A 12197-nucleotide genomic window follows, 5' to 3' on the forward strand; every position below is an offset into this window, starting at 1 on the left:
GGTACCATCTCACACCTGTCAGAATGGCCAACATCAACAAATCAACAAACGACAAGTGTTGGCGAGGTTGCGGAGAAAAAGGAACCCTCGTGCACTGCTGGTGGGAATGCAGACTGGTGTAACCACTGTGGAGAACAGTGTGGAGTTTCCTCAAAAAACTGAAAATGGAACTCCCATTTGACCCAGTAATCCCACTCCTAGGAATATATCCCAAGAAACTAGAAACACCAATCAGAAAGGATATATGCACCCCTATGTTCATAGCAGCACAATCTACAATAGCCAGAATTTGGAAACAGCCTAGGTGCCTGTCAGCAGATGCTTGGATCAAAAAACTATGGTACATCTACACAATGGAATACTATGCTGCCATAAAAAAGAAGGAATTCTCATCATTTGCAGCAACCTGGATGGAATTGGAGAACATCATGCTGAGTGAAATAAGCCAATCAATGAAAGAGAAACACCACATGACTTCACTCATTTGTGGATGATAATGAACATTATAAACTGAGGAACCAAAAGATAGATATAGAGACAGTATATCAACAAGTAGACTGTCAAATTACAGCGGGGAGGGGAGGAAGATCTGGGAGAGATAATAGATCAACCGAAGGACTTTTATACATGCATATAAGTACAACCAATGGACACAAAACTATGGGGAGTGAGGGGATGTGTGGGAGGGAAGGAGGGGGACAAAAAAAAATCAATAAAATATATTTAAAAAAATAATTAATTAATTAATTAATTAATTAAAAAATAAATTAAAAAAACAAAGTTCTAGGCTATTTTAAGTAAATAAATGAGGTTTCTTACACTGTTAAATGTACAAAAAAAAGAAATTTGCAGATATAAATCATGAGCCATGGCCTCCTTTATTTGCGTGTTTGTTTTTCTCAAAGAGAAGATTGATATATATCACAGTGACTACAGAGAAAGTATTGTCTGATTAAAAGGATATAGTGGAATATGAACAATACATGGCCGTAAATCTGCTCTACATATTTCATGTTGGCAAAATGCACCATGAAGGGACTGTTTCTTCAAAGTTGTTTGGTTCTGCAGATCAACATAGTATGCTTGGCAAACAAAATGTATTTACTCTCTTTCAGGGAGAAAAGTATAAACATAAGTAAATACCAAAGGATCTTTATTTAACACTGCTTGATCACCACCTCTCTGCTATCCTACAAATAAAATATTACCCAAAAGGCATAGATTTCTCTCAGATAAATTACCCAGGTGTCTTGGTACAAAAGATCAACTTTCAAATGCTGGGGCATTAGCTTGCTGTCCTGGGGAAGTCACCATAACCACTGTTTTCTGATTTAAGTGGCCTGCACTATGAATGGGGGCTGGGCAGCAAAGAGCAAAACACGTTGACAGAAAAGGTAGAAATCAGAGAATTATCTGAATTTTCACCAATTTGGTGGACAGCCAACTTCTAAGCAGGCTTTGTAATAGCACTTAGTAGGAAGCTTTAAAAATCGTTTATTAATCTAAATTTCTATTAGGAAAAGCACAGCTAACTTGTGGGCAAGTGCTTCCTAGACCATGAAAGATCTCAAAGGTAATTGCTCACACTTTCAGCTGTGATGAGGTGGTGAAATCTGACGTCAAACCTCAGCACTGGAGTTGTGAAAGATGTTTGACAGTCCTGGAGTTCAAAGACTGACGTGTTTTCTTCCACTGGCTACGTACATTAAAACTAAGCACAAATCTTGAAAGTGAAACATTCTGAGAACAGAAACATCTTTTTGCTAAGCTGATTTTGACTTCTTGAGAAAGCAAAGGGGGGGGGGGAAAGAGAGAGAGAGAGAGAGACTCAACTGTGACTATCTCTGCTAATCTTGAAGGCAACTATATACTTTGAAGTATAATTTATTTTAAAATATATTTTATTGATTTTTTTACAGAGAGGAAGGGAGAGAGATAGAGAGTTAGAAACATCGATGAGAGAGAAATATTGATCAGCTGCCTCCTGCACACCTCCTACTGGGGATTACCACAACCAAGGTACATGCCCTTGACAGGAATCGTACCTGGGACCTTTCAGTGCAGGCCAATGTTCTATCCACTGAGCCAAACCTGTTAGGGCTAATTTTAAACAAATTCATTTTTAGAAATAAGAGAGAAAATAGGGAAGAAAGGAGAAAGAAAAGAAGGAAGAAAGGAAGAAAAACAGGGAAAAAGAAAAGTCAAGATAAAATCATTAAAATTCTTAAATTATAAGGAGCTTTAAACTATTTGGACCCAATCTGGTATGAATTTAGTAATCCCTACTTTCCCTGTAACTATTGTTTATTCAACTTGATCAATCACAGTGAAAGGGAGCTAGATCCATTCACTTGTTAGACACACCTAATTTATTATTCAGTTTTCCTTATGAATTTTAACCTGACTTCTAATAACTTTTCTCATTGGTCCTAGGTTTAACCTCTAGACTTACCAAGTGATGTCTACTTCCTTTTCCTTATGAAAGCCCTTCAGTATGTAAAGCCCAATATTCTCAGACACTCATGAGGATGCCCAGTCCCAGCAGATTCACAGCGAGCAGAAGCAGACCATCCCTCAAATGAAATACCACTTGGGGAGTAGGCTGTGACATCATTCTGATTAGAGAAACTGTTTTTAGCTGGACCCCCAGGTTGTAGAGATTTGTTAAACATTAAACAGTGAGGCCCATCTCCACAGGGAAACTATAAAAAACAAAAACAAAAAATGGGCCAGCCATGCCCAAGGGAGCCTGAGGCAGAAGGTTTTGGGCAGGAACAGACAAGACTGATGTCTCCGATGCAGTTAGTAAGGCAGTTCTGATATTTGCAATTTGATTCAGTAACACTGGAATGATTAGATTCTACTGACACTAAAACAGAAATTCTGCTCACAAAGGCATTGTTTTGTCCCAAGTTGGGAGGTGAGGAACTAAAGAATTCATCAAAGAAGATAAAAGACATGAGCACAGTGCAGCATCCAGTTCCAGGCAGACTAACAGGAAGTTCCACTGTAGCTCATATCCAGGCTCATATCATACCCTCAAGATGACAGACGAGCCCTGTGCAGGGACAGCAATCATGAGATTCTTAGTGAACTCAAAGCTCAATCACAGGAAGGAAACCAACGTTGAAGATGGCATGTTTCTTATAGAAAAAGTATCACCCTCCCCCCTTTAAATGTCAATTACAGATGTTCTGCAGCTACAATTGAAGTTGTAACACAGGAAACAGGACACTGAGAGCAAAGGTTTGAAATTTAGAATAATTTCTTTGTTCTATGATTAGAAATATTTTCCACTGGATAAAGGGAGGGAGCAAAGTACATGAGGTTTAACCTTATATTCAAAAAATCAAATACAATGCAGCCAATATGGCTTAATGGTTGAGCATCAACCCATGCACCAAGAGGTCACTGGTTCTATTCCCAATCAGGGAACATGTCCTGGTAGCAGGCTTGATCCTCAGCAGGAGTGTGCAGGAGGCAGCTATTGATGTTTCTCTCTCATGGATGTTTCTATCTCTCTATCCTTCTCCCGTCATCTTTCTCTAAAATCAATTTTAAAAAATCAAAAAATCAGTAAAATAGGATTACGATGATATTAAGAGGTAAGCTAATCTAGAGGGGGAAAAGCCACCAAGTTGTAGGCCTCCTGACTATTAAGACAGGTCCTGACAGACATGTCCTTAGCCCTAGTGAGAGGCATAGGCAGGAATTGCTTGGTTGCAAACATCAAATCTGAGATAGACTCACTAATCTTAGAAAAAGTTAATGATACTTTCTGTAGTTTTATGATTGCAAATGAAATGTTATTAGAATTAGTGTATTTTCCAAGTGGAGCCAAACAAGAAAAAAAATATATTTGCTTTCACAATATTAGTCTTGGAGAAAAAGGTGGTAGCTGGTTTTTATGTTGCTGAAGTAGTCAATATGATTCTTAGAAATTACATCTTTGGATTGGTTTCTTATCTCACATTGAACTCTCTCAATGATCCATTTACTGTCTAAAATAAGCCCCTGATAAACCTTGTTTATATTTTCCCCTGAATTAGAGCAATTACATTTTCCTGAAATGTAAAATTTCAGGAAAATTTCAGCTGAAAAAAATTCCCGTTCAGTCTGGGCTTGTATTTTGAATGAGGTGATATTAATTCAGGCATCTGCCATGTGGTCTGAGAAGCAGAGGGAGAAGTCTGAAACAGAAATGCAGAGACAGGCAAATATGAGATTCACAGAGTCCTTTCTAGTTTATGGTTCCAATTTTACTTTATATAATAGTTCCAAATTTCTTCCAGACTCAGGGCCAACATATGCCTTCCAGTATTTTTCATGAGCTACCTCTATATTCTTTTAATAAACATGTCTCTTTTGCTATAACTAATTTAGGTGTGCTATTATTGATAACTAGAGTTTTATATACTATAGAATAGAACTGTGTTCCTGCTTTTGAGCAAGATTTTCCACAGACCTAACTTTAGATACAAAGTCATGTTTTTACCAATGCTTCCTGCAGTCAATCTGAACAGCTTAGCATAACCCTGGGTAGGGCAAACCCTTCAGAGAAGATGTCTGGCAAAATCAAGCATGTTACCTCAATTCATTTTAGCAAATGCACTCATACATGAGACATCGACTATGTGTTTAGACACTGGTTTGGGTCCTTGGGTCTCGTTGGTGAACATGATGCAGTTCTAACTTACCAGAAGACTATAAAATCTATGGAGAAAACTAAAGAGGAAATTTCAGTGCAGTGTGGTGAATCCTAAAAGAGGAGTAAACCTGGATGATGTGAGAGCACAAAGAATGGACATCTATGCCAGTCTTTAAAAATCCAAAAAGGACTTCCAAGGGAAATGAAACATGAAGCAATATCCAAAAGATAAATAGGAGTTAAGCCAGATTAAAGAATCAGGGATAAGGGAAGCAGATTCTGAGGCCAAGAGTAAAGCATGTCTGTCACAAGCAAGAGTTAGCATGAGTAACTTTTCACTATGGTTGCACCTACAATTCAGAATAGCAACTGGTGAGAAACAATGCTAAAAGGAACAAGGTTCGGATCCAATGTAAGGAGCATGGGTTTGATACTAAAGGCAATGAAAAACCTCCGATGGATTTTTAAAAGGGAGTTACACAGTTAAAAAGGTGTTTTTAAAAGATAATGTTCCTCTAAATGGGTTGGAGAATGGTAAGCCTGCCTTTAGATAAATCTAGAAAAATAAGTTGATTCAGTAATCATGCCAAGCAGGATGATGCCCAGGCTTAGAATAAGTGTGAGGATGGAGAAAATAAAAAATATATATATAAAAAACAACAACGCAGTGAGCTAATGACTAACGCATTCTGCTGGGGAGATTGTACAAAAAAATCTGAGAAAGGGTCATGTCACTGCTTACCATGATCCAAAAAACAAAGGCTTTGATGCCAAATAGAACCACATTTGAATATCTTGAGTTGTTTTTATTCCAGAAGAAAATGTACCTAGTCTTGATAATTTTTATTATTATCTGAGCCTCAAAGGGCTTCAAGACTGGATTGGAAACTTTACTTAACCACTTTACTGCCACACAAGTTAGGAAGCCTGAGGCTGGCCATAAAGATGTTAATTTAATGAATATTCATATTCAATAAATATTCATTAAACAATATTTCCGTTTCAGGCGTGCTGTTGCTCCTGGCAGGTCCCGCCTGCATGGCAGAGTGCACTTGTTAAATGAGTGTTGCTCATCGCAGAAACACCTTATGGGATTTCATGAAAGAAGCTATATTCATCCGCAATACATACAGATGCGTAGAGACAAGTTTGAACAAATTCGGTACAAAAGGAGGGGAAAAAAGCTTTTTCTCTTTAGTACGTGCTTGTGTTTCACACGTTAAATGTGTAGACAAATATGTGAAAGGCTGGGGGAAACCAAGTAGACTTCAAATGGTTTTATTCCTATCTTCATGTGCTAGGTCAGCACAAACCCAGTGGTCCCTAACTAGATCCATGGCTGTCTAAGAAAAGCCAGTTTTTAAATACAAATGAAGAGTTGTGAGCATAAATGTTCAAAAGTATTTTTTTTGCATTGAATGGTGGCTTTTGAAAAAGCCATTCCATGTTGGATGGAGTAGCTATGGTGCTATATACATTTCAAATGGAGTGTTGTTGTGTGTGACCTATTAGGATAAATTATTTTTTCTAAAAAGTGGAAAGGACTACTCACCAGTGTTTCTCATCAAGAGCCAGAGGGATTCTGTGTGACCACCCCCCTCCCCCCAAAGAACCTTCCCATGTTCTCACACACAGATAACAACCTATAAAACCTACTGGATATTGATAGTAAACAGGTAAACATGACTACACAATGTTATCTGCTTCAGAATTTCTGCTTAATAATATTGTGTAAAGAACCAAATATCCAACAGGTGTTTTTTTGTTTTTTGGTTTTTCTTTTTCTTTTTTAAGATGCTGTAAGGCCCTTGTTTTTCACTTCAGGAAAACAGGCTGTTCTGCTGTTTTCTAAAAGTATGAGGAGCTTTCATTTTGTGTATAGTAGTATTATCCTTCTCCAAGATACCTCAGATTTTTCCCTCATGCATTGTTAGCCCATGGTCATCACCCTTATTGCTGGGCATATTAGGCAAATAACAAAAACTCAATTAGTTTGGCTGACATGCTACCAATTAAGTAAAAAGAAAGTCCCTAACAAAGAGCATCTTTAGCAAAACTGGACCTCAGATTCTTTGAAGGCTAAGAAGCTATGGAAAACTTTCTAGGACATTTAAGGAGTTTTGTCTTGGTTGTTGCTATTGTTGGCATTGTTGACTTTCATTATTTCTTCCGTAGAACTCCCCTCCATATGCTCTCAGCAACCTTCATTTCAAGAAAAATGAGAGTTTGCCTGTAGAGGTAGGTTCCTCCAATTCTCACAATTTTACCTTTTTTTTTTTTTTTTTTTTTTTTTTTTTTTTTTTTTTTTTTTTTTTTTTTGTCTTCAAGTCCTGAAACTTTAATTAATCTTACATATTTTAGATAAAGTACTTAGATTCTTGATTCAATAAAGATGGTATTACTGTCATGTGCCTGACAGTCTTTGAGTAGAAAATGTGAGAGGTGAGAGGTTGGCGAAAGAGCTTACTGCCTGGAGCATACAGATGGAATAAGAAGCCTCAGCCAGGGCACTATCAAAGGAACAATGATGTCCTTAAGTTTTTCTATCTTTGCTTTCCAAGGAAACCTTCTTTTAATAGTTCTTATATTATACTCTTTTCCTTTTTGAAAGAATGATATAGAAACTACAGGACTCTCATAACCTAAGTAACTGCCTGTCAACTTCAGGTCACTAATTAGCCAAATTAAATTTTTCATGTACTTAACAGTCACTAGTGGGCACTTGCGATACCTCCAAAGGAAGCTTTCATGGTCATCCTATTACCTAAGCAATTTTAATTGCATCTTGTGGCATACCATTAGTTTTATTAGTGAGTTTCTTAAGCTTGCTCATGAATAATAATTATAAAATAGAATAAATTTTAATACAGATTATAAGAAAAGAAAAGTGAACTCAAATGCTTTTCTTTGAGATCAATTTTAACCCGTTTCTCTATAATTTTGTTTTCTCTTTAGCATGAGAATAGAAAGCTACAATGGAAACCTTTCACCTAAATTGGTGCTAGGTGACACTAAACAAAACTGTATTTTAGGGAAGTGTAGTAAATTGATTTGAAAACTATTGATTGTTAATATCTTTGTTTCTATGATGACTTTGTCTAATAACAAGGGTCCTTTTATCCCAGATCTTGATGATATGTGTAACTTAGTAATAAATAGACTATTACTTGCTCTTAACTTCAATGAAAGATAACTTTTGGAAGGGCATTTCAAGGAAAAAGAGTGTAAAAATAAAGATATGAATCCAGCCAGTGTGACTCAGCAGTTTAGCATTGACCCAGAATCCAAGAGATCACCAGGTTGATTCCCAGTCAGGGCATCTGCAAGGGTTGCAGGCTCAATCCCTAGTAAGGAGTGTGCAGGAGGCAGCCATTCTATGATATTTCTCTCTCATTGATGTTTCTTCTATCTCTCTATCCATCTCCCTTACGCTCTTCCTGAAAATCAATAAATACATACTTTTTTTTAAATTAAGATATGAATATCAATCCTGTCTTTTTGTAGAAGTTCCTAATCACCATATGTTTTGCATTCAGTTTAACAAAAGACATTGGTTTGGAATTACACATGAATATTGTCTTCTGGAGCAATGCAACAGGATATTGAGAATGAAGATATTGTGTTTTCATATTGAGATCCAGTGCTTCCAACTTCAAACTATACCCGATCTCAAATGGTAATAGAAAATTAAATAGGATAATATTTTCATGAAGGTTTATGGTTTTTCAGTTGATAAAACATCCTAAGAAACTCTTTTGCATATATACTTCCTAAACTCACCTAACTACAACTTTCTCAAGTAACCCAAAGTATTCTTACCATGTCAACTTTGCTCCAGATGTGTCTGTCCTCACTGCTTGCTCTCCATTTCTCCAAGCTGGGAATTGCAGACTCAAGGCAATATGACAGCTGGTAAGCCACTAAGGTGTCAGTAAGCCTGGGGAAATAGTCAGATTTTTTGAGCATTTGTGTTCACATCTCATTTTTAAAAATCAATCAAAAGAACAGAAATTAATTTTCTGATCAATAATATGCCACTTAGCTTATATTTTACTCATGAGGAACCAGGCAGTTACCCTAGTCTAAATCCTATTGTTCAAATCTTAACTATTTGTTTTTAATATTTATTTAATATATTGGGGTGATATTGATTAATAAAATTTTTATAGGTTTCAGGTGTACATTGTTATGATACATTATGATAAGTGAAATAAGCCAGTCAGAGAAAGACCAGTACCATACGATTTCACTTATATGTGGAACTAACAAACAAAATAAATGAACAAATAAAATAGATACCTTGTTAACTATTGAGATGCTGCAGTTTATGCAGCCAAGGAGCACAAGTAAGACTCATAAATTTAAAAAAATGTCTTCACTTTTGATTCTGTTATATGTCGCTTGGTGAAGCAAGGGCATGGGAAGGAGAGATGTCTGTCACAGCTTGTCTGCTGTAGGAAATTGTCTCTTATTCTCTCAACATCTTTCAACAGATTATATCTCATAGTCTCGGGATCTTTGCTGGGCCTGGTTGGAAACATCTCCTTTCAGAACCAAATAACTTTTAATTGCTATCATTACCAGGTTACTGATACAACATATGACAGCTGTCAGCCAATCATGTCTATCTCATATTTAATGGGAAGGCTTATCAGCCACAGAGGAACATTAATTAATTAGGTATTCTCCATTGTAAAGTAATACACAAACATTCAGTTCACACTTATATGAGATAAGCAGCATGAGTCATAGTACAATATTATGCTGCTTATGTGAATGGAGAAACCGAGACTAAGGATTCAAAAATGATTCATTCAAGGACACAAAGATAATCAAGAATAGAACTCAGAATGAAGCTTAGATTTTCCTGCCACCTGTGCTGGTTCTCAGAAAACGCTTCCATTACCAAGAGGGGCAGCAATAGCAACAAAAGGCCCTTTGGGGAAGTGTTTTGCATACAGATTTAAAATTCACAGAAATGGAATTTAAAAAGCAGCTGTAGGACAGAGCAGAGAAAGCTGACTCTGCTAATTGTAAACTAATAGTCTAGTTGGTTTTCTAGTCTCCATTCTATGCTACTGTAACTGAAGAAACTGGCATCTGTAGCACCTCCAAGCCTGGTAATTTGCTCTTTCACCCAGATATGTTTTGGAAAGATGAAGTGTGTACGTCAGTTTGCAAAACAGCATGACTCTCTTAGCCTTTGCTCGCTTTATCCTGAGCCAAAAAAAAGTGTAGCTCTGACAGCATCTGTTTCCACTACCCATGCTATTCCAATCATCAAAAAAGCATAAGGGTTGGGAAGGAAGTTCTGAAAGCTTTCATATGCCAGTTCCTTACCAGGAAAGCCACTTTCTTCCATGCATTCATTCTACTTCCCTTATACTGGTGTCTGACTCACATGTTCAACTGGGAGATAACTTAAGAGGAAGTCAAGGGGGAAAGATCAAGGGTAAAAAAAATTATTAAGTTTTATAATTATAAAAAGAAGGTGATGTCAAATATTTTTAAATGGAAGCTAAGCATAATGGTCTTTAAATGAGAGTGAGAGAAAGAAAAACAATCATCCTCAGATACTGAGAAAATTGTGTTAGAATACCAGATCAAGCATAAGAAATTTAACTTCATTGAAAAATTTCAGGACACACATCAAAATGTCTTAAAAACAGGTTAATAAAAAAAAAAAGGTGGGGGGGGGTAGAGAACAATCCATACATTTACTATATCAGTTTCTCTGCAAAAAACAGATGAAAAATTCATAATTTTTAAAAGCAAATGCATACAGCAGTATTTCCTTACTTGCTGTTACTTTTTATTTTATTTTTCTTTAAGAAACTACAAAAATAATTCACCAATAAAGGCTGATAAAATGTGAATTAATTTATAGAAAAAAATTGTATGATCCAATGTGTTCATCCTTCTACCTCAAATAACTCAATATATGTTATAGAAGATAGACGGAGGATCAAAGAAGGGCACTTAGAGGCTGAAAATGTGTTTTTATTATTATTTTTTTTGTGTGCATAACTTATTTTCATTTTTAACCAATTAACAAGATTAAAAGATAAATGGAAATGTTTTGAGCATTGGATTACTATTAAGAGTGCTTTCCCAAAGCTTGTTAACAGGGAAATAATTACAGTGATATACTAAAGATGTTTTTATAACTATTTTATTTACATTTTGTATGTGAACATACAGAAGTGACTACACATTGATATAATTTCAATAATTGTTTATTATTTCATTACAAACATTACTAAATTTATATAAGGTAAAGACCATTTTAAACTAAATACTTGTTTACATCACTCTGATTATTTTCTTATAACAAGCTCAGAAAACTTTTTTCATAATAACTCAATGCTCAAAATATTCCTGTTCATAATTTAATATGGTTAATAGATTGAGCCAGTGGCTTTCTCAAGGCTATGCACAACAAGCACTCACTCTCTTTATAACTGGGATTAAATTTATTCAGATCTGATTTCCTTCTCCTTACAAATCTTTCATTCAAAACTTTCAGTGCCATATTTTTAATATTGAAGAATAGTCTGATCTAATATATATGGTTTTGCTTGATATTTATTATTCACAGCTCTTTCTCTTTCCATCTGAAATTTAATAATAAAAATCTAGTTATATGAGCCAATAACTTTGTGACAGTAAGCCATCTGTATAGCCTTTTATGTTTTGACTCAATAACAGGCAATCAACGACTTCCCAAAACAATTAGCAGAGGTTTTCACAAAGAATGAAAGGAAACTCTTGCTTAATTATAGTCTTTGGATAAGTTAACACACATTAACCTCTCAAATGACACATAATCTTGTTATTAAACTTTCACAAACTGTATATACATTTATCTTTATACTTTATTTACACACATCTATCATCACCCTATATTTATAATTCCTAGGTACTTAACCAAATAGTGTAATGAAGTATCAAACTAAAGAGGAACTATGGAGAAAGGTTTTTAGGGCAAACTACTTAAAATATATATGCGTGCATGGCATTAAGCACATTGTTTTGCAGTTTTTAGTGTATTTGCTAAAATTTAATAAAATAAATGTTTCATAAATGTGCCAGTTTACCACTATTTACTTCAATTGCTCACTCATATAAAAATAAATTCAAGTGTAGCATAGCCTACACTTAAATGGAACATTGTGTTTGGATGTATATATCTGTATGTACCAGCCCCATAAAAACGCCTTCCAAAGATAAACTAATGTAATTGGAATAAAAAAAGCTTCATTGCACTACCTTGTCCAGGTGCTCCAATAAATCAGACTGATTCTGACTACGCATTTGTATTTACATTACAAACACAGATCACTTAAGGCCATCTTAGTCTATATACACTAAACTATTCTTCATCCAGACGTTAAAGTGAAATTTTTGTTGTCTATTTTTGAAAACTAATGCAGAAGCGATAATTAAATAATTCATACCAAAAGAACATACTCAAAAGAACATATACTTCTGGAAAAGGTGGCTGCTAAAAAGTAAATTTATTTTATTTTTAACTTAAATTATTAGAATA

Source organism: Pipistrellus kuhlii, unplaced genomic scaffold (genome assembly GCF_014108245.1).
Source record: "Pipistrellus kuhlii isolate mPipKuh1 unplaced genomic scaffold, mPipKuh1.p scaffold_m20_p_2, whole genome shotgun sequence".
NCBI classification, from domain to species: Eukaryota; Metazoa; Chordata; class Mammalia; order Chiroptera; family Vespertilionidae; genus Pipistrellus; species Pipistrellus kuhlii.